We start from the raw sequence: 26,740 nt of genomic DNA on the forward strand, positions 1-26,740 counted from the left end.
TCATAGAACATATGACCCATCTGTGTGAAGTCTCTAGTTATGGCTAAAAAATGTTTTGTGATTTCACACTGACCTTTGACCTTTGACCACCAAAATCTAATTCATTCATCTTTGAGTGCAGGTGGACATTTCTGCCAAATTTGAAGAAGTTTGTTCAAGGCGTTACTGAGATATTTGGTTCACAAGGCCTAAACTATGTTTTTGAGGTCACAGTGACCATGACCTTTTGACCTTTTAACCACCAAAATGTAATCAGCTCGTCCTTAAATCCAGATGAATGTTTCTGCCAAATTTGAAGAAATTCCTTCCAGGCGTTACTGAGATATCACAAGAATGGGATGGACAGACGCCCTGAGAGTCTCCGGCTCCGACTGTCGCCAACATGAAGGAATAAAAAAAAACCAATAAGTTAAATGAATCAATAAATATAACAGGATTTATACCACAGTGTCTTGGGTGAAGTCCATTGGGTGTGATCCATTCTTCCATTAGCAGCCCTGCTACGCTGCCACACTGACCTCATTAAAATGATATGGCGCCTTCCTGCTAATCCGTCTCGACGGCCACTGCATTACTACAACACAACACAAGCATGTTTCCCATAGACCTCCATTATAAAAGACACTGTAACACTGTAAACAGGGTCAATTATTCCTCTTTGTTTTATGATTTTTTCAAACCATGAGGGATTTAAGTTTGTTATTTTCTCAGAGCAGAGAAAAGTCACTTCAAAAGGCCTGTGGTGTGATCCGTTGCTCCTCGTCACGCGGAGTCCTGAAGCGTTGATGGCAGTAAGATGTTTAGAGTGCATGGACAATGTACATTTCACCATGTTTTCAGTCCTGTTCAGACTGGGGTAGTTGTGCACTTCAGCCCTTCTGTGGCTGACATGAGTATTACAAAAACACAAACACTTGCATCTCAAGGCATGTGAAAAAAAAATCCACTTGCTTATCAGTGTTTCTGTAAAATTTGTCTCTTCTGTTTTTTTAAAAACTGGATTTCAAACCAATATTTTCTTTCATTTCTTTCAGACCGTGTATCTGATCCACGTGACACGAGCGCGTTAAGATGGAGTTTTTCAGTGTGAAGAATGAAAACGGTTAAAACAGATCTTGAAGAGTTTAAGAACTCTGCTCTTTCCCACACTTGGTCAATTGCTGCATGATTGTTGGATTGTTTCCTGATCCTGCCGTCAGACAGGGTGTTTTACACATAATGAACAATTTGACAAACACTGGGTTTGAATCACCCTTTGACTTTAAAAGGCACGACTTCGTCAGTGGTTGAGGGTCATTTGAACTAAAATGAAGCCACTTACAAAGCTCAAAACAACACGTCTTAAAGGGATTCATGATATGAGCTAAAGTCTGAGTGCGAGGTGAGTCTGAGGGAAGTGGTCCAGCTATAGGATGAACACAAAAGGCTGGTGTCAGAGCTCTGGAAAGTTACCTGAATTTCCTGGAGTTGTTGTGACGTCTAATCTTTGATTCAGGCCCCAGCAGCTACGAGATAAGAGTGGCTGTCCATGCGCCCGTGGACACTCCCGGAGACTCTGCACTCTCAGGATCAGCCACCCAACTCTCAGGCACAGAGCAGCTTGTAAGTTGTTATTGATTTTGACCCTCAGTGCTTATGCTCATTGAGTCGGGGGCAACAAATTCACTGCTTTACAGTTTCGGAAAGATTGCATTTTAGATAAACACTGTCAGCGAGTTTATAGTGAGGTCCCGTGCCGATAAAAAAGGAGGGTGTGAGTAAACACCTGAGGACACTGCCAATTGCTATCTTCACAGTGAATTACAGTGGAAACCATTTTTAAGACCGAAAATTGCCCACCCTCTCCATCTCACATCCACCCCCCCCCCCCCTCTAGCCTGTGGGTTAGATTAAAGATGGGCCTCGTTCACAGCAGAGAGAGAGAGAGAGAGAGGAAGCTCCACTTTGCCATTTGTCATCTCTGCACTAACTGGCCACAGTGGCCGAGTGATGAAGAGCAGAATTAATCAAGAGGTAATTCCTCTGATGAAGGGAGGGATGAATCAACTGAAGTGTGCTATTTCATTAACTGTACATAGATTCCCATCCTGGTGTATGTGCTGCATGGTGAGTAATATAATGTCTAGTCAGCAATAATGTGAAGGAAGAAAGTGAAGGTGTGGTTTGCTGTTCTGAGTTATCAGAGGATTAATGTCACCTGGAGATGATCAGTGATGTGGAGCATTAGATTAACAAAGTAACAATAACCCTGTACGAAGCATATTTTAAGATTCAAAGGTTTATTTGTGACACACTCATATTTTCTATACGTGCAGGGAAAAGCAGGGGATGTGCTAAAAGGCTAATGTGCAGTGAAATAATGAGAATTAAGAAGAGTAAAATATAAGGACTCGAAAAATAAAATATGAAGGATAACAGAAGTCCCTGTCACCATCTTGGCAGTGTCTGACTCCGCCCCTAACTCCCAGCTAATTCAAAAATAGTAAAAGGGGAGGGGCGTGGGTGGAGCTAAGACTTTGGTGCATGCCAGTTTGTGGCAAGCATACACTCACCCACCTGTCACTCAAAGAGGCCACGCCCTCAATCCTCCATAACTGTAGTCCTTAATAAAATGTAAACAGGTGAGTTATATAAACAGGTGTCATGAAGGAGGACATTAGCTCTAGAGACAGAAACTGTTTCTGTACCAGGCTGTAAACATGTTTATTTCTGCTGTAAAGTTTTAACATGGGAGTCTATGGGGACTGACTCACTGTTGGAGCCAGACTCTAGTGGTCGTTAGAGGAACTGCAGCTTCATGTTTCAGCCTTGGAGGTTGCCGCTTAGTGTTTCTCCTGTTGGCTACAAATGTGGGTCTGCACTCAGGCTAGTGGCTCTGTGAGGATGGACTGAGGGACGGCAGTTCTTTGAGCTAAATGCTAACACCTGCATGCTAACACGCTAACTTGTTTGTACACACAGTTTCAATATGCATGCCCAAAATAAAAAATAAAAAATAAAAAAAGGTTTCTTGCCTGGCTGAGGTGGAAAAGTTGGTGTATTGATAAAAAACTGTAATGGAAACAGAGTTAGCAGATAAATCTCGACACACAAAGCGACGATGGAAACATCTGTGTGGAGACTCTGACCTTCCTCAAATTAATACATGAAACAAACTGAAAAACCACATTCACAATGTTTTCTTCATCTTTCTGCAGCTTCTTTAAATCCATTTTCACTCCACACCTGTCCCTCCCTTTCTGTCTCTCTCCTACACCCCCCCCCCCACCAATCCTTTTCCCCATGAAACTGAGAGAAGCTCAGTCTCTGTCTGCTAAAGCTGATTAAACTAATTTTGAAGTGCAGCAGTAACAGAAGTGAAAGATGCACTTTAGGAAGAGAGAATCACTACACTTCAGATTTCAAGTGTCAGAGGTAATTCTTTCAGCCACGGCTGAAATCCAACTGATCCACCCAGAGCCAGAGTGATTGATCGTACTGATGATTTATCAGGTATCGTGACCTCAATTTGATCAATCCAGTGGTTTTTCTATATTTTTCTGCTCATCCACACATACCATACAAACCTTCTTTTTTACATCATACCTGATTCTTTTCTTCCATCGAGCTCCATTATTGTCCAACAACTATTAAAAACAGACGTTTCAACTCAGCGTTGCTCCATTACCGTGAACAAACACACTGTCCTGCTGTCTGAAAAAGTGTGGATTAATCCGCTGCTGAAAACAGTCCCCAACAAATAGACAGTTTTCTTCAGTTTGTGTATCACATACTGAAAACTACAATGGCCAGCTGATTTAGGATATTAGCGAAACCTTAAGTCTTGAGTTTGAACCAATGGGGTTGGTGCTTAGAGCCACGGACAGGGGAGGATCTGTTGACAGAAATATAGAATATCAGCAGCCATATCTTTTTATCCGCTGTCAGCAGAGGAAGCAGCAGGTGGGAAGATACAGGTCTGTTTCTAAGGAGACATTATGTGACTGTCTCATTTTAATTTAGCCTTTCATTGTCATCATCCTGACATTTGTCATCACCTTCATCAGACTCATTTTTCCTCTGTCACATTGTGTCTATACTGGTATCATCATGGCACTCACCAATCACTGCTATTGAAGGCAGGTGTCACAGACCGATCACAGGTGTCGTCAACATGTTCTACCATCCACCACGAATAAAGAATGTAGAGGTGTAGAAACAGAAAATTCATGCAGGAGGGAAAAGCATGAAAATGTAATTAACCAAGATGGGAACTGCAAAAATGAAAATTTAAAAAGTACAAAGGTATTAATACACATTCAAAATTATGAGCTGGATAATTTCCCAGGGCAAACAGCTGCAGGTGTCTGCTGCCACCCCCCAGAGAACAATTAATTCTGCATAAACTTAAACCCAGAGTAACTATTCATAGTTATAATGATAATAATAATGAAAGTTTAATAAAATTCGGGGTTACTTTGTATTACTTTCCCAAAAATATTCATTGATGGGACATGGTGGAGAGACCTCGCAAAGTCACAGGCAGTTCCATAATCCCTCTCTGCTCTCTCTTCCCTGCTTGGCTAGCGTGAGTCAGAGTGTGGGGGTGTGTGTGGTGGACGGTCATGTACCATGTCCAACTTCCATGCCCGAGACTGGAGTTTGTTGCCATCGCAGTCCAAAACAGGTTTCTGAAGAGCGGTGTTGAAGCTCCGCCGTCGCCACCTTGGCGGTGCCTGACTCCGCTTAACCTCCTGGCTAAAAGCAGCAGAGAGCTGGGGGCGTGTGTGACGCCGGTTTACCAGCAGTGGCGAGCATATGATCCTGTTAGCATCATTAGCTCAGCTGGGCGTCTTGTGTGTGTACTTTTCTTTGCCTACTTGAAGCGCTTTGAATTACGTCTCTGATTTAAATGTGCCACTATAAACAACACCATGGGAAACTCACAACAAAGGAGTCAATAACTTTATTAGAATCGTTTGTGTTTCAGTATCGTTCCTGTCCAGGACAACAACCAAAAAAAAAGCTAACTTATGTCAAACTTAACTTAAAGATAACACACACAGCTCTGGATCTACATGCTGAGGTGTTTGCTCGACCAGCATCAACAGCATGTCGGTGTGCTGTCTGAAATCTTGCAAACCTGAATCTCGACAGCATCGCAGGACCAGGGCACCGGTTTCTTTATTGTTCCTGAATGAATCTGATTCACAGCAGGAAAAGCAAGGTCACACATTCATGTCTTGAGTCTTGGTCTGACTTGAGTAAATGATGCAGTAGTTGACAGTTTATCCAAATGTGAATGGAAGAAATCCATTCTGCGTGATATATACTGTCAACTGTGACATATATGTTTATATATGTTTCTATTACCCAGTTCTGCTTCAGTCTGTTTGTTAATTTTCCCACAGTTTAACTGATTGATTTCTTCTCTGTTTGGGCTCATATTGTCTTTCCCTCTTCCTGATTCATTTACTGCTGCTGCCTCATTTACCACTGAGAACAATAAAGTTTTGTTTTATCTTCTTAACTGCCAATTACTGCAATAACAGCAGTGGAGCAGTATATGGGAGGTATTGTGCATTTTATGACTGAAGCATGAAACTTTCTCCAGCGTTTCTATAAACCGTCAAGTTTATTTTCGGACGTGGAGGCGTGTCAGATTCGACCTCTGGGACCAGATTTCAGGCTGTCAAAATTCAATTTCACAGAGGCGGTATATGTCAATTATGTTTTATTTTTATGCTCTTGTTACACAGTTTACATAATTTCTGTGCAATCTGTTTTAATAAAGCCCAGTAGAACCCAGTAGGACTTGGCAGCTCAGGGTGGTCAAGGGGTCCAGAGTAATTAGCATGCTAGCTTCTGATTAGCATGTCCTCTGATTACTGTAAGGCAGATTCACCCCTCCTGACAACCGGAGGGGAAACCTGGTCCTGGACTTTGGTTGGTACCAACCTTTGGCCCAGATTATCTGTTAATGTGATCACTTTACAGATCCAGTCTCAAGCCCCCCGCACTGCTTGCAGGCTTATTTACGTAAGTCCTTGAGCAAATGATGGTGTTGCCAAGCAACAGTAAACAGTCTACAGCTTGAGGTTAAAGTTAGCTAACATATTACTGTTGATGCTGTTGATAAATTCATTGTTATGGGTTTCTTTTGTGCTGAACAAATAATAAGAGATGTAATAAATAGCCACTGTCGTCACATGTAACGTGCTCATAGAGCTTGTGCCCAGTTATATAATGATTAAGTTTAATAGATTGTATGATTGAATGATTGACTTAACAGAACCATGTGTCTGCACACACACACACACATATATACTGTATATATATATATATATATATATATAGAGAGAGAGAGAGTTATACACCTGGACCCAGGGGTGGCGCAGTGGGGTGTCAGGAAGAGTAACAAGCCGTTGAAGATGATTCTTGAGCTCGTCCACACTGGTACATTCTAGTTTTAAAATAGTTTAGAGCCTCTTTGAGCCTCTGAAACTGAGACTTTTGGAAACACTTCAGACATGTTTAATCTGGATGGGGTGAAATGGAAATGGTGACACAGACACCCATGTTCGACTCAGCTGTTGTGCAGTTAAATTGTGAATTTTATAATATGAAGAAATATCTGGTCTCACTTTTTGCTTTAGATGTTCCTGGTTCATTTATTTTCTGTATCTAAGTAACCAGCTGCAGAGGAGGCAATACACTTCCTGTTTACACCGGCACGCACACGGCCATTGGCCCATAGACTGTAAATAAAGATGGACGTAGCCTCTGTGACATCAACCATAGGTTTCTGAAGAGTTTTAAGTTCCGTTTTTTTGTACCAGGATGTAAACATGTCTATATCTGCTGTTAACATGGATGGGGACTGACTCACTGTTGGAGTCAGGCTCTAGTGGTCATTAGAGGAACTGCAGCTTTTGGTTCTTCAGTGTTGATGCTTCATTTTCAGCCTCGGAGGTTGATGCTTGCAGTGTCCGTGAATGGTCATGTGATTATGTGTTTTCAGGTGTGGTAGCATTGATGGAGACACTGGATGAGAAAAAGATTTTGGGAGGTGAACAGGTGAGAGGTGTGCGTGCGACAGACAGGGGCAGAGTGTGGCTATTAATCCTGTTTAAGTGGGCGAGAGCAGACGTGTGGAGATAATAGCCATCTCATCCATAAATGTATGATTCATAGACATGGACTAGATATGAATCTATGCATCAGCAGCCTCTACTAAATCAAGACAGCCTTGGAGTGTTATCTTTATGCCGACAGACGCTGCTGCTGATAGCCTCTTGGGACCAGTGGAGTATGTTGTGTGTTAAATATGATGCTGAAAGCCCCACCCAACTACGTCACCCCAGCCTTTCACCCTCGTAGTTACACATTTCATCAGTGTTAAAGGACGACTTTGGTGTTAGTTTAGTTCTTAGATTTTATCTGTGTGTGATGGGGACAACAGACAGTTAATCAGACAGGCTGGAAACAAGCCTGGAATTATTCTTCAAAGCTGCACTAGTTAATGTGAACCCTTTCACTAACAGTGACAAATCACATGACCCTACACCTCCGCTTTAACATCCTCTCAGCTCACTGTTTTGGTTTTACAGCCCGACAAAACTACAGACGGACAGGCTAGCAACTGGCTGTTGATTTTAGTGTTTAGCATCTAAAGAGTATGATATTTTCTAAAGAGCTGGTGGAGACCAAAACGGAGCTAAGTGGAGACTGAATATTGGAGATATATTTGGTCGGTGGACGGAAACATGACTATTTACAATTTACAAGGCAGTTATGGCAGTGATGGATTCAGGGACTTTGCCTATGACGTGGATTTTAAACACACAACCTCGAGCGCCTGTAACAGACAGACCTGCAGAGCGAGCGCTCCAAACAGGCAAGAGCAGCCTGAAACAAAAAGATCCCCAACTCACAGCTCTGCTCTCCATGAACCGGAGACTTGAGTTTGAAAGAGAAAACATGAATAAAAAAGACACAAGGATGAAAAGAGAAATAAGACTCTGTTTATGTTTCTGAAAACATAAATGATTGTTTACAGTGAAAGCTTTGAAAAGGAGATTGATTATTGTTTTGTTTACTGTTGTGAAAATAACAGAGACAGCTGTCATTGCTTCGAAAAAATAAAATATTGTTTTGAGGAATAGAAATAAAAGAAGTGTGTCTGTGTGTTTGTTAGATTGAAAGAAAAAGATGAATAAGCTTCTGTTTGTTCTGAGTGATAAAGGTTCAAAGGTCGCAAAGAAGAGCAGCATCTCAAAGAGGAGGACGTCATGAGTTTGTATGTTTAAGACATTCACCACAGCAAAGTGGAACAACAGGAGCGTTTGCTGCAGTTCAGGTGGAAAACCAAGTAAAAAGACTATTTGTCTATTATATGAAATATAATACAGAGAATGTATTTTATAAACTGATCATATGTTTATATGTAAAATCTCAATCTGCAAAATAACTGGTAACCAGAGGTGTAAAGAAGACTGAAAAACTGTAGACATTTGTAGAAGTGTAGAAACAGTAAAAGTCTCATTACCCTTTGTTTAATTGTAATTATGTGTGAAATTAATCAGTAAAGAAATGTAAAACTAGAATCACCTCCTCGTGGTTGGTTCCTCCACCAACCAGTCAGGTGTCAGGAAACGTGGTCACAGTCTCTCCTTCCTGAGTTGCAGCGTTGAATAATGACCAGAGGCGTTTTTGCAGAACATTATGATGTCACAGTGTAGTTGACCTTTGACGTTTTGCATAGAAAATGTCATCACTTCCTTTTATCCTTATAGACATTTGAGTTTAATTGTGTCATAATTAGTGAATGAATTTGTGAGTTATGGCCAAAAACAAGGTCACACTGACCTTGACCTTTGACATTGGAGCACCAAGATCTAATCGGTTCATCCTTGAGTCAGAGTGAATGTTTGTACCAAATCTAAAAAGAAATTCCCTCAGTGTGTAAGTTCACATACAACACATTTAGCTGGATATAACACAAATCCACACTGGCGAGGTGTTGTAGTAGAGGGAGGGGCGGTGGGCGGGACTGCACGCTGTAGACGACAGACGGGTCGACTGACACATCTCTGTCCATCCATCACTCTGATCCGTGTCTCTCAGGCCACAAGCAACACTGAGAAGCCCCCGCGGGGTTACACTAAGAGCTGCCCATCAGTCAGCACCGACACCTGAGACGCCCCCCCCCCAGCTGCTGGCAGGGAAGTGCTCTACAGAGAAGCACAGTCAGCCCAAAGGCCACAGATGTACAGGTAAACATATGACTGTCAGCAGACTGCGGATTATAAAATGACAGTCGGGGGGGTCAACCTTTTCTCCAGGGTGAGAGAGAACCCAGTACACTGCTTCAGTGAAACAAGGTGTTACAGTGATTACTGTATCTTGCTTGTTAAACTAAAGAAAGTACAATATTTCCTTATTGAAATGTAGTGAAATGGAAGTATAAAGTGGCATAAAATGGAAATACTTAAGTACAAGTACCTCAAATCTGTATTTAAGTACAGTAGTTAGAATAAATGCATTTAATATTGTGACCCAACAGGTAAAACTCCTGAATTCCTGAGTGAAAACAAATGTGGTAACTATTAAAATAACACACAGGTAAAAGACGAAACCACCACAGGCACATAAAGACTATTAACATGAAATAATAAACTCATATTGATGGTAAAAAGTATCTCTACAACAACTAATCCTCCATTGTCTCACTGCTCATGACTGTGTTTGCTAACATCAGATATGATATTTTATATTGATAATGAAATGTCAAGCCGACAGTGAGAATGAAAGGGTGAGCTATCAGCTCGTGAACATTAGTTAGCTAAACTGTAACTTAAGGCTAAAGTTAGAAACTAGCTAACGTTAGCCTCCATCTGTAGAAACTTCACACAATCTAATACAGAAACTCTGAAGATAAGAAAGTAAAGTGTATTGAACAAGCTAGATAGTTAGCTACTGCTACTTACATCTACCTACAGCGTCTCAGTTTCCTTGTGCGACGGACAGGAGCAAAGACGCTGATAGAATGAGGGAAGCTAGGCTAACATCAAGGTTAAGAAATGGCACGGTCCACTTTAGGAGTGTCTGAAATCATGAATAAGTGTGAATATGGGAAAATATTGTAATATTTACAATGACATAAGGATATATAAATGTTTCAACCCCCCTGAACTTTCTTTTGTGGGTTCATGCAAACCCTTTTTGAAACAGGGAGTGGTGTCAGATCTATTAGGTTAACTCAGATCAGCAGTGGCGTGGTCATTTGGCACCAGGTTCATGTTATTCATTGTCACACTAACGCCCTCTGAGAGCCAGTTTAGTGAGTTAAGAAATTCTTTCTCCAGCTTGCTGTAACCAAGTGCTTTCAATTAACTGGTTTTTCCCTCTTGTAGTCATCTGTGTGACACAGTGAGGCAACGTAGAGCTGCTGAAAAAGAGTGAAGGAAGATGAGAACGAGCCTGGGGGAGAGATGGATTCTCCCGAGGCGGTCTAATAAACAGTGAACCGAAGCGGACTTCCAGCTGTGAGACTGAAAATCACGACAGAGGCTTTTTTCAGGCCTGCACCACGAGCAGGGTGTGTTTTCTGTCGAGGTTTTCTAATAATTATCCCTCAGAGGAACAGGCGTATCCTCAACTGTACCAACACGTTCAGTAATAATGACAAAGTCTGAATAGAGATGAAAATTTAACAAGCTCACTTTCACTCTCGTGGCACACAGCAGACAGACGAGTGGGATTCCAGTAGTTGGAAGACTGTGTTCTTGTGCTCACTGACAGCAGAGGTTCAGCTGTGTGTATGTATAGATCCCACAATCCTCTACTGACACAAAGACATTTTGTGTTAAACATATAAGAAGTTACAGAACGCCAAAGCTGTCTTATTGTGACCTTTAGTTCAACCTTAAAATCTCCTTTGCTTTTGTACTCAAGCTGCTATTTGACAATACAGAGAAAAAATGTGTGTGACTTGCTCCTGAAAAGTATTAGTCGTGCTCCGTGAGTCGTAGATGATTCACCCAATAATGATCCAAACAATAGAACAATTTGAGATTTAAATCAAGCTTTAAATCAGGTTTTCCTCAATTCTTTTGTTAAATTCTGCTACTGTGAAACGCCGTCACAGCAACCATGAAAACCCATCTACTCACCAGTCCACCTTCACAGCCTCGTGGTGTTTCTCACAAGCTATTACTAACTCTGTAAGAGGAAAGGCTTTTGTAGAAGAGGTCAGAGCTACAAGTGCAACATATGGACATGTTAACGAGGTTAAAAACTTTATTCCATCTACCCTCAGTGGCGCTCACAGGATTTCAAGTGTGGTGATTGGATGTTTCTTGCACAAATGCACCAGATATTTTCTAAAGGAGTTGTTGTTGTTGTTGTTGTTGTTGTGTTGCACTGACGATTCAAACAGGAGAGCTCCAGCTGTAACTCACTGTCTACGGAGGAAAATAATGTGCCTTTTACTTCCGGACCCAGAGGCTCCCAAAATAGATCATCCCACTTTGCAGCTGTATTGCACAACCCACATCCTCCCCATCACCACCATTACCTGGAGGATGTTACAGGAGATGCAACTCAGAGGATCCATTAGATGCTTCACCTGCTTGTTGTTACTCCTCCACCACCTGAGTTTACATTCCAGGGATCCTGTCCTGTGTCTAATCTTAATCTGATATCATCTCTTATCGTCTGATATTGTCTTACTGACAGGTCGCACCGGCATTTACAGTAAAACTGTCAAAATTTGCTGTGAAATCAATCAATTTTCAGTGGAATCACTTCAGTCGGTGGATTTACCTCTGAGGGCAAAGTAAGTAAATGCCCACATAGCAAAATCCAAGTGAAACATTTAAACATTTTCAGGCTTTCAAGTCTTGAGTTGTCATTGATGTTTTCATTAACAGCGACAATGATAAACATGGTGGAAGTTTAGAGATTGTATTAACTAGCGAACAGGGGGAATTAAATTAAATCAGAGGCCTCTCTCTAGTAAAGGCCTGATCCTGTGGTGTCCCAGGCCATTCTGACAATTCATGGTGTGTCGAACCTTTTCCAGACACCACCTCCAATGCTTTTATGAAACCTTGGGGAACAGAATCACATGATCCTGAAAAGAAGTAAAATATCCTAATTCAAATAAAGTGTAAAAACAATAAATTTAAATACAATTTCATTAATATTTCTACAGAGAAAAATATTAGTTTACAGATTTCTCCTAATTTATTATCAAACTCCTTCAATAAAGTGACGCCACTAAAGTTTCTGCAGAGAAACTTTTTCCTAATAATAAAATTAAGTGTCAATCAATGAAATATTAACAAAAGCTTAATATTGTAAAGTAAACCTTTTGTTTTGGAAGACAAAGTAAAAAATACTGTAAAACAGATTAAATCATCTCAAACTTCAACAGTATTTGTGTCAACATTGAATCTCTAAGTATGTAAAGTAATGTTAAAACCTGTAGAAGCACAATCTAAATATAATATTTACCATCTGCCTCATGATGAATCGAACAGTCACTTTGGTGAATCAGTGTTTTCATTGTTATTTAAATTGGTAAGTTCATAAGACAAATTAGAAAAGCACAAACTCTAGTATCTGTCTCTAGATCCTGTGTTGTCACTGTTGAAGGACGGACACATTTAAACATTTCTACCATGTTTGTTGTTGATTAAAGCAACATAGAAAGTCTTTGATTAATTACAGATTCAGGAAAAACCTCAGTGTGTTGTGATTTCTATACTGTGCTGCTGCTACTGTTCAAATTCATACCAGACACGCTCCATAAAAACCATCAACAAAGCAAAGCTTCATAAACTTAGTTAACCAAGTTATTTTCCACAACCTCACACTGACTGAACTACGAGGATGAGCTTTTAATTGGGACAGTTACAGGCTGAAATAAACCAATGAGTCGTAAAAGATATTGCTCCAAACTAACTTACAGTGAGCTGGAGATTTTACCGTGATGATGATTTTAAGTGCAGCGGTGACGTCTGACAGATGTAGGTGGAGAAAGTGAAGTACTGATCACAGAGGCGATGTGGTGCCCCTCCAATCAGCATTCATCACCATTATGTAATAAATAATCTGACCACAATGAAAAAAGTACGAAATCTAAACATTGTTTTATTCCAAATGTTTTCAAAATATAAATTTAAAGAACCATAAAAATCTAAATCAATAACTAAATAACCTCAACGTTGTCACATTGTAAATAACCCCCCTGCTCATCCACACATAAAGCCCCTTTACAGAGTCTCCTGTGTTGGCAACTTTTTCCCGCCAGATTTGACGACTTTTAAAACTTTTTTAGCTACTTCTTTTTTTTTTTCATAAAAGCAGTTAGTGACACATCAAGAGACTTTCCGGACAGACCTTATCTCCTCTCCTCCTCAGTGAGGACGCTCTGATGTAGCTCTGGACTGATGGTGTTCAGTGGGCGGGACAGAGCAGCAGCAAGTTCAGTTGACCAATCATCATCTGGGAGTGGACGTACCTAACGACCAATCACAGATCCCCTTTATTAATTGTGAATGTGGAGGTTTCCAGCTGAGGTGTCATTGCAAATTGTCCATTGGTTGTTGAAGGGGGAGGAGCCATGTTTTGAGACATTCCTGCTGCGGAGTAAAGAAGCAGCAGCTGGGCCAGTGAAGAGGAAACTGACTCTTGAAGGGAAGATCTGAACTATACAGGAAGCAGCGTCACCCCCCCCAAATAAAAAAACAGGACTGAAGAGGCTTTCTATCATTCCAAATTACATCTGTGAATTTTATCCTTGATGTAAGACCTGAGCTTGATTGAACAGACGGAGAGATCAGTTTCTACCTCGTTATAAAGTGCAAAATGCCAAATCCTTGAAATTACCCTTTAAACGGTAAGCGCCAGAAAATCAGCAGAAAGGGCATCTGCTGCTTCTGGGGGGGGGGGCATCTTGATCTTTTGTGGGTCTTGATGTATTTTAATTTTACCTTCTCTATCACACGATTAACAGTTAAAACAGAATAATCATGTTTTGTCATAATGATTATCTCTCTCACACCTATCCCACCCTTTGTTTTGACTTTCATCCTAAGTTTGACTCATATTCTGAGTATGAAACTGAATTCATGAAAAAAACCATCTAAAAAGCCAATTATGACTTGAGACAATTTGCATCTGAATAATTTCTGGAATGACAAAGGAGCAGCCAGCGAATGGGTTTACTGTACAAAAGGCAGCACAAATGAGGACGATAAATCATTCAGTTACAGATATTTAAAACACTCATCTTGTTTTGATTTGCTGAATAAATGAACTGTTTTAAGAGCACTCAACCAGTCTAATTGGAATCTGGAGTGATAATGAGTTCATTATGCTGCCTAAACATTGATTATCATTTCTGTAAAAGTGAATCAAGTTTATTCAATTGACTTTGATGGTCATTCTTCAGCAGGCCAGAGGCTGAGTGCAGATACTCTCGGGTTGCAGTTTTCTTCTGCAATTATCCGTTTTCTTGGAGTCGTCTTGTCGTGTGTCGTCACGTCGTGTGACCGACGGTTCCAGGGTCGTCGCCTGGTCTGTCTAAATGGATCTGGAACGTAATTAATGTTGTGAATCACACTTGTGTTTGACCTGTGGTGACCTGTCATAACCACCACCGTGAGAAGTGTTTCCTACACCCGCATCAACACCATCAGGGTATCTGAGACGCTCGCCGTGCCGCCACGACCTCGGCAGAGAGACGGGAGGAAGTCACGGGGGGGAGCTGACGGAGAACTCCTCACAGCTGTAAACAAACCTCTTGATGAGGAGGAACATTTCTTATGAGTTTGATCTCTTGCTGTGAAACACTCAACACCAAAGAGCAGAGCCATGAAATATATGCAGATCTTAACTGAAGCAGAGTTCGGTGATGATGACCAGAATGAGTTTTTAATCTTTTATTTCTTATTCTCTCTCACACAGTTATTATACACACTTACTTAAATACTCACTCCAGAATCCTTTACATTATTAATGCTTCTTGAAGATCCTCAAATGGCTGAATGTTTTACTGAAACATTTTAAATGACTTGTATAACATTTATTAAAATCATTGCAGATACTAACGTAAGGTTTATGTGTTTATTCATTCTGTATACTGGAGTTCATGGACTAAAAACTACTATATATTAACAGTGTTTATACAGTTAATTATTTACACAGTCATAAAACGAAACAATGTAAACTCTTTACATATTTATGTTATTATATTACTATTGTTTAGAAATTTAAATATTTACATCTGCATCTTTAAAAACAGTTTGCGTAACTTCCTGAATCCATCTCTTTAGTTTTCCTCAGTCTCAGTGCTTCTAGCCTCTGATTGGTTAGTTTAGCGACATATGACCAAGAGACAGGACTTACACTATGTAAAGGAAGGAGGAGTTGTTCTATCAGCTGATAGTGATTGATATCACAGCTGTCAGTGTGTATGTTGTATGAATGTGCTGTTTGATACTCTTGGTCAGCTGAGGACGAGGGAGGGATGATGGAGGCGTTGCCATGACAGCAGAGGAGGAGACGGACTCGGTGCTTCTTGTTGCTGCCACCCTGGGTGACGGCTCAGCGATTTCCAGTGACACTCCACCGCGCTCCAGGCTCCAGACAGGCCCTAACTGAAGGTCCTCTGCTCAGGTGATAGCTTGTGCCCAGGGAGCGGCCTCATCATATCCCTCCGCAAGGGAAATCTTAATCTCCCATAAAAACATAGCAGGACACATGGCGGTGCATCTGATGGGAGGCTGAGGGCGTTGTGACCGACAGCTCGGCCTAAGGCCGAGGAAGAGAGTGAACCTCCATCACTGCACATCAGTCACCCTGAAGCCACATCTGGTCCAGCACAGCCATCCAGCCTTCGGCACTGTGGACATGGGAGCTGCTATGTGCCGAGGCTCGGAGGATGACACGTTTCCTGTCAGTTGCTCCAACACAATTTGGGGAGTTCCACAATTTCTGAGAGCCCTCTGCAGTGACCCTCTGCTCCTCTGCTCCAGGAAATGGAGAGTATCCTCCAATTAGATCATAGAATGAGTGGTTGGAGTGGTTGAAGAGCCTCCCCTATAGGATAATGCTTCATGCCTCAAAGTCGTCTCAAACTGGTTTCATGAATGTGACGGTGCGTTCGGTGAACATCAGTGGCCTCCACAGTTTCCAGATTAAAGGCTGTTTTTATACTCAGGACTCAGAGCGCTTTGCATTTCGACTCTGGCTCACTACACATTTTAATGTTTGTGTTTAGGCGGAGTTAGAGTGTTGGGACTATTTCTTGGCAAACAGCAGCCAGGGGCAGTGACTGTGCACAACTTCCTGGAGTCCTGTGAGGGTCGGGTTGCCAGGTTCGGTACCACGGTGCCTGGACACAGAGCTAAAACAAAACCTGTATCTGGAAACCTGCAGTACAGGCGGGGATGTTGAACAGAGGTACATGGACGGATACGGCTGTACAATACAAACCTGAGCAGTTAACGTGCACATGGAGCCATGTCAGCCAGGTTGGCTACACAGCTTACTCCTGCTTCCAGGGTTAATTTAAGCTCAGCTAACCACCTCCTGACCCCCCCCCCCCATACTCAGAGAGCTGGACAGACATGAGACTGATGTCGTATCTCATGTGAGGACAGAGGAATTGAAGAACACGAGTTTTAAGTGACGTCTGTTTCTGTTGAGTCAGCTGTCATTCATGCAGCAGTGTCTTTTGTTGCCTTGGAGTTTGTGTTTGCTCTTTCAGTTTTATTAAGGAAATTATTTTGACAATGTGTCATTAAGTTTAGAAATACACTCATTTTGTAGTCTAACAATTTATGGACAGAATGAAAACATTTAGTGATTATAGCTCACCTCTGAAAACAGATCAGCAGCTTCATATGAAAGTGTAAGTGAATGTGCAAGAACAGGAGGAGTTCGAGGAGTTCGAGGAGTTCGAGGAGTTTGAGGAGTTCGAGGAGTTTGAGGATGCACCGGGTCGTGAAGCTGCGACACAGCGTACAGGAGCAACTTCAGATGAGGTTACTTTATTTTTTAATCTTTGGGCTCAGGGAGATGAATATATAACAAGTTGCTCCATGTCAAAAGTCCAAGTGAAGTAGTTATTGGTGTTAAGGTCAAAGTCTTTTTAAAAATGTTGTGCAGTCTAATGTAATCAAAGTCATGCCTCTACAATTTCATGCCTGTATAATTTTGTAATCTAAACTAAATCAACAACAAGAGCACCTGGATAAAGTCTGACTGAAGCCTAATTTGTGTGTTACAAGATTAAAGTGGGATTAAATTATGCATGGAAAGAAAATGAGACGTTGCTTGTTGGAGTCTCGGCGGTGTGACAGTCCTGCAGCTGAACTGAGGCAGCAGCAAACATCACGGCGTCGGCGTGTGAAAAGTGCTGCATCTTCAAAATGAGAAAGGACAAGGACCTGGCAGAGGCAGCTGTCGCGGCACTCAGGAGCTAGCATGAGAAGATGGGGGGGTGGGGGGTATGTTTATTTAAAGAAGAGACAGAAACAAAGGTGAAGAGGGCGGGAGCAAAGACACCTGGGAAAACCCCCCTGACGTGTGTTCACACTCGGACCGCGAGGCTTTACGCTCTGCAGAGGACGGCGAGGAGCCTGAGTGTCTCTCCGCAGGCAGTTACACCTATTGATTGAGATGAGAGATCAAAAGAAGCAGATTCAGGACAGAGAAAAGAGAAACACAGACGGAGTGCAGTGGGGCGAATGATCACACACTCCTTCATTGCGTGACTCGGGTATCAAGGGAACAAACTGTCTTCCAGTTTTACAGCAGCGACGATTCTGCAGTACACATGAAGATAAACTGAGTCCTGTTATCCTGCCACAATCTAACAGGGATTCTCAGGGACTGCACAGAAATTATTGAGGGGGATAGAAGTGTAATAAAAGGAGACGGATGAAGTGTTTTGCTTTTTGCTGAGGGAGGGGTTTATCTTTAGCTTTAGCTTCGTCCAGATTCATATTTTGCTTGATATATTTATAGTAAAAATGAATAAAACAAGATCAAATAGTGACATTAAAAGATTTATTTTGTGAGTTCAATGAATAAAACGAGCCGTTAGAACATTGGGAACTTTGTGATGTCACAACAAAGCAGTCAGCAAGCCCCGCCCACCTACACCCACCATCCAAACCTTCCAGGATTTAGTTTCTGAAATCTGCTATATTTTTATTGGCTCACTCAGAAAACAGTCAGCCAATCAGAAGAGAGGCTCAGAGCCTCCTCTCTTCTGATTGGCTGACTGACCTGTTGTTACTAGAGCTCCAGAGAGAAGCCTGAGAGAGGAGATGTAAAACTACACTGAGATGGTTTTTATATCTTCAGATAAAAGACAGAAGAAGAAGAAACATGGAGCTTCATGTTTGCAGTTGTTAACGTGAATGTTTCATTAACATTAGAGGAAAACTATATTTTAAAATGCTCTTTTCCTTCTTAAAGGTGAATGTAATTGTACCAAAGGAACGTGGTTGTTTTTCACAGACAATATTAACAGTTTTTATTCAAATATAAGTAAAAGATAAAGTTGAGCTCTCGTCCCCTCACTTATCATTTTCACTCGGTCCCTAACCTCCGTCTGAGAGCAGCTCTGTCAGTCGCTGAAACCCAGGATGCAGTTTGGACGATGAACACAGCTGTGCTCCACTACCTGAGCCGCTCTCTGTTCGCTGTCAATGAGGATGAGACGCTGTGTGCTGGAACAACCCCCCCACCCCCATCAGACCGGATGCTCTTCCCTGGTATTTCAGGTGAAAACTGCAGGGAGCACTGCAGAGACAGGTGTGGAATTTTAATGAAGACGCAGCCACAGAGAGACGAATCCACAGGCTTTTCACAAAACGCTGAATGTCAGAATGATATTTATGTAAATAGTCAGATTGGGTTAAGCATTCAAAACTCAGTCAGTCATTGACCAGATAACAGACTGCTGCCAAAGTTGATAAATAACAAGCCGTCTGAAGGCAGAGAAAGCACCACATATATATCCTGCTGGTGTCCTGAAGGCAATAAAGCAGAGCTTGTTTGGCTGTAGCCAATATTCTCACTGACACCGTATGAACAATATGATCCCGGCTCTTTCAAGACTGTGGCATTGAGGGATATTGAATTATTCACAGTTAATAACCTCATCAAATGCAGAGTTAGTGTATGTATTATTGGAGTTTGATGCTCACCCCTGCATAATGTGCTGCCAGCCGCTGATATCCAAGTATTGTTTGAAATGTTGATTCAGATGAATCATCCGGCAGCCGGGGCCACGTGGCTTTGTCTTCCACATGTCTTGTAGTTGTGTAAGTCACATTAGCCTGCTACTGAGCGACTGGCTTTTGTGTTGTCGACAGACTCTGACTGCCGCGCTGTCAGTCGACGAGCGTTTATTTAGAGGTTTGTCATAAACAAAAGACGTGCGGAGGAAAAATAGCAGTCCAATTTGAAGCTGACATATTTCACCATGTATCATATTCAGCTTCTTGTAGCAACACATTTAGAGCCACAAAGAAAGAAGAAGAAAAAGAAACTATTTCCTGTCCTTTGCAGCATTTAGTGTTTAATAGATCTCCACCCAGCACAGCCTACTGTATTGTCTTTCCATGACAATATGTTTAAACAGAATAATTAAGTTTCATTCCTCTGCTATTTACCCTCAGGGGGTAAATGCAGCCAATGAGGCAGCGGTACACAGCAGCTCTCCCGGCTTGTTTGCAGCTCTAAACTGTGTTGAGGATGTCTAATGGTCTGCACTCTGTTATCCTCATATATTTATTCTGCACAGTTAGCCCTAATCTGTTTTTGTGAGCAAATTGTTGTCCTATCATGGAGATCCTCCAGCTAACCAGCATCATGAGATAATGTTGGATGTTACTGAAGCAGCTCCAACGGCTTTGATAGTGCCAGTGACAGCAAACTGGTGTTGAGGGTTTTTCTAGCCTTCTCATCGCGGTTCCCAGGTGTTTCAATCCTCAGGTACATGTCCAGCTTATGTTTTAATTAGCCAGTATAAACGGCTCGGACATTTGTTTTAATTATCTGTGTCCAGGAGCAGACACAGAACAGAGGCTGTGTTTCAATAGTGAAAAAGTTGGTGGGAGATGAATGGAGAGGATGGACCTGAGGCAGAGTGGGGAGGAGTGGCGGTGAGCGTGGAGCGATGGGACGGAGATGGTGGAGGGAAACAACGTGGTGGAGACGGTTGGCAGGCAGGTTTTTCTAACATAAACTTTTCTCCTGTTTCCTATACGCAAAGCTGCTGAGAACAACTTTTACTGCGGAAAGAGTAAGACTCTGTTGCTGTGGCTGACGTCATTTCTCATGGATGAACTTGCTTACAAGAACCACAGCGATTGGTTGATGAGAGACCGGTTTGTGGCGCAGGAAGGGCTCACATGAAACACTACGCTCTGTTAGATCAATCCTCACGCACGAATAACGGCAGCCCTTTTTACGATTGTTCGTGATTTGGTTTTAGTGATTTTGGAGTCCTCTCCATTACTTTTAACTTCTCCCAGACTTTTAGTACTAAGCAGCTTTGTGAATTACTCTTAGTCAAAACAATGGAGGGGTAAAGTTAGAACTGACTATTATTTTTAGAAGTTTCTCCTAAATCTTCTTTTAGTCTTTAGATGTTTTGTTAATGTGGGTCCAGATTATTTTAGTTCGTACACGGTAGCAATAAATCCTCCATGCCACAGAGTTCCACAAGGTTCTGTGCTTGGACCAATTCTATTCACTTTACATCTGCTTTCTTTAGGCAATACATATATATATATATATATATATATATATGTAAATACTCTGTAAACTTGCATTGTTATGCAGATGATACCCAATCGTACCTGTCAATGAAGCCAGATGAAACCAAACAGTTTGCTAAAGGGAAAAGATCCTGGTCCTGCTCAGTGATACACAACCCAAAACACCCACTGCTGCCATTAATAAATGTAGTGCTTCATTCATTTAATAAAAACTGTTGTTGCTGAACATAATGCAGTCAGTGATTGCACAAACAGTTTATTAGTATATGAACAGAATGACAGAGTTGTCTGTTCTGTCTGCCAGTGCTTTAAGCATCTGGTGTTTTTGAATGTCTTTTCTCTCTTTGTACAGCTGCAAAGTATTAAACAGCAAAGCAACATTTATTCATATTTATAGTTATACAAGTGGATAGTGCATAGTTTTGTAGTTTTGTCTGGAGAGGAACCTGCTGAAAACTGCTGCATCCTTCATGTGGCAATCTGACTTTTTTTTCTGTCTCTTTTCATTCTTGTCTGTCCACCAACATGAACTCCTGCTGTTTCTCTTCCCAGCCTATTTACATGGACGTATTTGTATTTTTCTAACCGCTGACGTCCCACTGACTGCATCCTGACAAGTCATAAATGTGAGTCTAACACATACACAGTGTACAGCGAAGGCACCAAACCCTCCTGGAAATACTCATTTACATTAAAATCTTAGAAACTTAGAAACCATCATAGAAACTGAAGCGTAAGACATTTTAATATCAGAGTAAACAGTTATTAATGGTGGTTACTGCTTGGTTCCTTCCAAACAAACAACAACAACAACAAGAAACACATTTTCAACCAGCACATGAGAAAATAACCAGGCTGTAGTTCCTAAACAGGTTCCTTGTGTGTAACAGGCATGCTGTGCACCTGCCTCTGTAGGAGCACATCGCTCTCTTGATAATGTGCCATTAAGATAAGTGTGAAATGAAAAGACCAGGTTCTTGTTTGTCGATCACTTTCAGCTGCCTCATCTCATTTTAAGACCAACACGTCCATGGGCGCTCAGAGTGGATGCAAGTGTATTTGCTATTTAAACGTTGTGGGTGCTGGACGGGAAAATAACGACTGCGTCGGTCTGAAACTAGCAAAGACACTTTGTGCCATGTGCTTTGTGCCGAGTATAAGATAAAGCCCTACATGTCTACAGCCATGTTAGCAACTCTGTGAGGCACAGTGGTGTTGTGATACATGCTAACATGAGCACGCTAATGTGTTTATCATGTGGGTTCAGCATTTCAGCATGCTAACAATTGATAATTAGAAAGTCGATGTGCAGCTGACGATGGGAGCGTCATCACTTTTAAAGGTATTTAGTCTTAAATCAAAGATCTTCACACAGAAATTACAACCTAATGATGGTGCAAGAAAAGCCACTAATGAAAACCACACAGTGGCAAAACAGCAACAGCCAGGGATCACCAAGCTCAGTACGATGCATTCTGTGGTGACCATGAATATCCGTATACATTTTCATGGCAGTTTAAGTTCCCAAGAGGATGAACCCTTTCCAATTTAAACGTCCCATGACCTTTCATTCAGCACAACCTTTATGAGAGCTTACAGTGATGTCCCAGTTGGTTTCTATTTCTAGTGCATTAATGATCATCATGAGGAAATGTACTTGTATCCAGTGTTCTGCCTGAGTCTTATTTCCTGTGGAAGGGAATTTAAAACATTTACAATGATTGAATGCAACAGTAAAATAACATCCTGCCATCCCCAGAGCTTAACCTTGACATTTCCTGTGCTGGAAGTTCCTGCTGTGAATTCAGAGGGTGCATCTCAGCGCAGTGAGAACCTTGACACTTAAGCAGATACGACATGTCAGATCTCCATCATCCACCCAACGAAAGAACGATGTGGAGTTGCCACTTTTCTTTTTCTCGTTTTACTTTTCTATTTCTCCTTCACTTCCTGTCCTCAGCTGTGGAACACATATTGTGGTAAGAGGTCTTTTGGGAGCGACAAGTATTCATTTGACCTAGATGTTCCACTATCTCTTTTTTCATTTGGGAAATTGGTGCACGCTGTTTAATATACAGAGTTGGTCTCTTTGCTCCATTTTCTTTTCTTTAGTGTTTGTCACAAGTTTGACTTGTTTCATGGAAATTGTTGCGGTGGGTGTGGTTGTTCTCCACAGTCTGATTTTACTAAAAGCCATTACTGATAATAATGGAGGGGAAGTTGGTTTGAAGGTCACAATGTGAAAGTAATTAAAGTAAAAGGTAAAACATCAGAATTCAGGACAGAATGAAAGAGTCCTCCACTGATTTAACGTTGCTGTTAAATGTGTTTCCATCCACCTGCTTTCATCTGTATTTGATTTGTGCATAAATAAAGAGACCATCTTATAGTGGGATCAGACCAGACATGACGTCCATCAACATGTTGATGTTCTCACCCATTCATACTTTGGTACCAAGTCGATTCCAAAATTCAGAAAATGTGACGGTACTTGTTTTTCTACAGTAACATCGATGCTGCAGATGTCGTAGGTAGTAGATATGTGATTCCTCCTGGACAGAGGAGAGCAGGATAATAACCCTACAAGTGTCCACGCCGTCATGACATAAAATACTGACATTCTGGTCGTGAACAAAACCCAACGTCTGTCAGTCGTCAGTTGTTACAGTCCAACGTCTTTCTGACGTGACATTAACCTCGGGTGTCTGCTGTGGTGGAGCGACACCAGTTCAAGGATATAAAAAGTCTGATTTCTCTTCTTGTGACTGGACACAAACAGAATGTGTCACCTGTGACCACGAGGCTCGTCTACAGGACTCTTCAGTAGCGTGTGCTTTTTCACCGCCTTGTCTTGGACTTGAATGTTCTGTAGCTTAAACCTCCTGAGCATTTTTATGATCACCACTGAGACTCTGGATTTAGAAACTCTATATAAAGATGCACAGACACACACACACACACACACACACAATCAATACACCGCCCCTGCACCTACCTCACATGCAGATTACATACAGCTGAGCCTGTCCTGCTGCTTCCTCTGATATACTGTGTGAGCTGATGGCAAACAGCAAGTTGGTCGCAGGGCATGGGAGTGCCTCATAACATGGCACAAGATGCTAATACCAGCAGAGCGGAGGATTTGGCAGGCGTGACGCCATCTGGAAACTGCCAAACGGCTCAGCCTCTGATGGTGGAGCTCTCCATTCAGATACTCTGACAACACTGGGCTTCAGGGCCACTAACAGTGCAAACACTGTACAGAGCTGGAGCTGATTACCCAACGGTGCTGTGCTGTTTAGTCAAATCAGTAGCTCGCCTGAACCCATACCAAAGTCCTCTGATAATCTGGCATTTAGCTGGAAAAATAACTTCTGGCAAATAAGAATTTTTTGAAAAATCCATCATTTTGAAAGCAGAAATAAAGTGATGAATAACTGTTAAAGCTTCATCTCTAAACATTTTCATCTTCTCACATTGACTGCTTTAAAATCAGAAAGAACTTAAAATGATTTAAGAATGAGCTTTATTTTCTATAATCAAAGATAAAAACTGAAATTTGTAAATATTTCTGCACTCGCTCGGTCTACACTGCCCCCTTGTGACACAATTACTTGTAATTGTAAAGAAACAAATCTACAAAATCTACAAAAACTACAAAATCATCGAATATGGCAGGTGTCCTAGGGGTCAAAGGTCAGTGCATGAATGAATAAGTAAACATAAAAACAAATGCAATGCAATATGCAATACAGGCACTAGAGAGCCCTGAACACTCTTAAAGGAAAAAGAAAAAACAGCATCTACACCACTTTTCTGGAATCACATTGTTTAGACAAGCTGGTGGACAAACACATTAAAGCTCCTCCAGTGTAAAGGTCTGTGTCCATGTGTAGTGTGATTATAGATCAGCTCTAGCTTCTATATTAATACTGTGAAAGTATCAAAGCCTCAGTCCACAGAGAAATGCACACAGCCTGTATTCAGAAACTGAGCCTTAAAACCAGCCGTCAGGACTTCTGGAACTTTGTGATGTCACAACAAAGCAGCCACCAAGCCCCGCCCACCTGGACCCACCATCCAAACCTTGCAGGATTTGGTTTCTCTGAGTGTTTTTACCTGAAATCTGCTTTATTTTTATTGATCACTCAGAAAACAGTCAGCCAATCAGAAGAGAGGCTCAGAGCCTCCTCTCTTCTGATTGGCTCACAGACCTGTTGTTACTAGAGCTCCAGAGAGAAGCCTGAGAGAGGAGATGGAAACTACACTGAGATGGTTTTTATATCTTCTGATGGATCAACACTTCAAATAAAACAGGAGAAATGTAAAATGTGGAGCTTTAAACCAGTCCTGCAGAAACACACTGTGCCCAGATAGAAAAGGATTATCTGGGCTTGTGTGGGTGTGTCAGAGGTTCGTCAGATACCTCATGGACTGGAGTAGTTGAAGCTAGTAACTCGCCATAAGCCACTAGTGCTAACTGCTAAAGCCTGGACAATGTACAGCTAGGATGTCAGCGCCTCCTCGTTGGCCTCGTGAGAATGTGAAATCATCAGAATAAAGCCTGAAAAAAAAAAAAGAATACAGCGGCCAAGTTGCAGGACCGGCCTGCCGCGGTCAATGACAGGTCAGATCCTTCAGAAAATTCACAAAGGCACCAGGGCCTCGTCCAGAGTGCAGAGACGGCATGTTCGTCTGTGGAAATGAAAAAGGTTGTGACGTCATGCCTGGCGTGCCGGGAACCGAAAAGAACACAACCAAAGGAACCTCTCATCTCCCGGAGCGACCCTGGAAGAAAATTGCCTTGGACCTCTGTGAGCCCCTTGGACCCCCACCACCACAACTACCTGGTAATGTCAGACTATTACTCCAGGTTCATAGAAAACTGCAGCTGCCAACAACGTGAACACAAGTTTTCCAAATGCTGAGAACTGCCTGTGCCAGGTTTGGTATTCCAGATGAGCGACGCCGGACCCACACAGCAGTGGGGGGGGGGGATTAGTGACACATCTACCTTGTAAATTAACTAAATTTTTAAGTGTAAATTTTCAGTCATTGCATTTTGAATCCATTTTTATCCACAGAGGGCATAAGGTTGATCATGCTGATTGAGGATTTGTTAGTTTTAATATTAATAGAAGCAAACACCATCATAACATCCTAACTGATCACTCAGCTTCATTTCTAACGAAACGTCCCACGTGTCGTGACGATGATAATATTATTTTTGCCACATCTGAATCAGACTGACTGAACGTTTGATGCTGATAAAAATAACTAATAACTAAATACACGTTGCAGGTGCAGCAGACACACACCTGACAGTGAATATCTGAAGAGAAAACATAACGGCTGGATTTCAGATTACACCTCTGTGAAGGGCTGCTGGACAGATTGGGTCTTGAGGAGAGTGTGTAGTGAGAAGAGGTTTGCACTCACATTGATTTTTCTACTTAAAAGAACATCTTATAATGTGACTGTTTCAAAATCACTTTCAGTCTTGTTTTATTGTTTAAGTTGTTGTCCGTCTGCTCTGTCTCTCTGCTCCTGTACGAGTTAACCAGATAAATGAACATTACTGACACATTTTCAGAAATCAATAATTCTCATTAGAAAGCAGTGGAGTCCGAGTCGAGTCGCCATCACTCTGGCACAGTCAGGACTGACATACGAATAAAAAAGGTCGACATTAAAGACAAATGACACTGTCAGCATTTGAAAGGGAGTTTATTTACTGTGGGACGATACCAAAGAAGTCTGAGTCAAGTCACGAGTCCTGAAAATCCAACTACTACCTTCTACTACACTATCGCTGGCATCGTGGACTGCACCTTTAATGAGAGTTAAAAGAATGAGGTCAAATATTTTTGGTTTGTATAACTGCAGAATGTTGTTTATTTCCCCAAATTAAGGAGGAAGTGCTCCGTTTTTCACGACCAAAACAATCGCGT

General features: G+C 41.7%; 1 protein-coding gene across 1 annotated transcript in view; it reads right to left on the bottom strand.

Annotated features, from left to right (window-relative positions):
* Positions 1–26,740, bottom strand: part of LOC111219684 (repetitive proline-rich cell wall protein 1-like) — a 144,942-nt gene that overhangs the window by 72,257 nt on the left and 45,945 nt on the right. The window lies entirely within an intron of this gene.

This window comes from Seriola dumerili, unplaced genomic scaffold (genome assembly GCF_002260705.1).
Source record: "Seriola dumerili isolate Sdu_G_001 unplaced genomic scaffold, Sdu_1.0 BDQW01000068.1, whole genome shotgun sequence".
In the NCBI taxonomy this organism is placed as follows: Eukaryota; Metazoa; Chordata; class Actinopteri; order Carangiformes; family Carangidae; genus Seriola; species Seriola dumerili.